A 1,026-nucleotide genomic window follows, 5' to 3' on the forward strand; every position below is an offset into this window, starting at 1 on the left:
TCTTATAGTTAAATTTACACTAGAAAAAACCAAACAATATGGCCGTTCGTTTAGGTAAATTGAGACTATGCTATTTCTGTGTTATTTACAAATATTTCTAGTAAAACAATCGATTAAAAAGAGAGTACCACATTGGAAATGTTATCTAGTACCACATTGGAAATGTTTAGTTTTTTAGCAATTAAACATTCAAATTTTATCATCGAGGCATGTGATAAGAGAATATTAAAAAATGTATATTATATATACTTCCTGAATTTTAAAACGTGTATAAACTGTGAAGGATTGTTTAAATATATATATATATATATATTAGTCTTAAGTTTAGGAAAGCTTGGGTGTAAAATGTAAAAGCTCAAATTTTTTATGTAGAAGTTTGGCTACAAGTTTCAAGTTAGTCATTAAGTACATAATATTTAAGCATCACTGCCTTGTTTGTTTGTTTTTTCTCATTTTTGTTTTTATAAAAGACATTAAAATATATTTCTGGAACTTTGTATCTTTTCTACATATTTATTTGATCGATGTATATTTCCAGGGCATTTTGTTATTATCATTTGTTAACGAGCATGAAAAAAACAAAACAAATCAACATCTTGTAATGCAGAAAATGTTATATTCTGTGTATTAATTCGCGTGTTTGTAGATCTTGTTTAGTGAGTAGTCTGATGCCAATAACAAATAAAAAATTTAAAGTTGAAACGTTATGTATATATACAGATGTATCTGTGAAAAACTCGTTATTGTTTGTAACTAATGAAGCTAAATAAAAATTAATAATAAAAAAATAGGCTGTACTTATCTGTTAATTCACATGTAATATCTTACTAAAACAGACGATTTTAAAGTATTTTACCCTTTCGATCCTTCTATTTAAAGGGTAAAAGAAAATGACCAAGCACTTACTAAGTTATGTTAAAAACGATGAAAGTTTAAATACACTCCTACCCCACGAGATAGGCGAACTTTGATTTTTTTCCATTCTGTTACACCTATATATATACATATGAATGTTCAAGACTCATA

The sequence above is a fragment of the Limulus polyphemus genome, unplaced genomic scaffold, assembly GCF_000517525.1.
Source record: "Limulus polyphemus unplaced genomic scaffold, Limulus_polyphemus-2.1.2 Scaffold424, whole genome shotgun sequence".
NCBI classification, from domain to species: domain Eukaryota; kingdom Metazoa; phylum Arthropoda; class Merostomata; order Xiphosura; family Limulidae; genus Limulus; species Limulus polyphemus.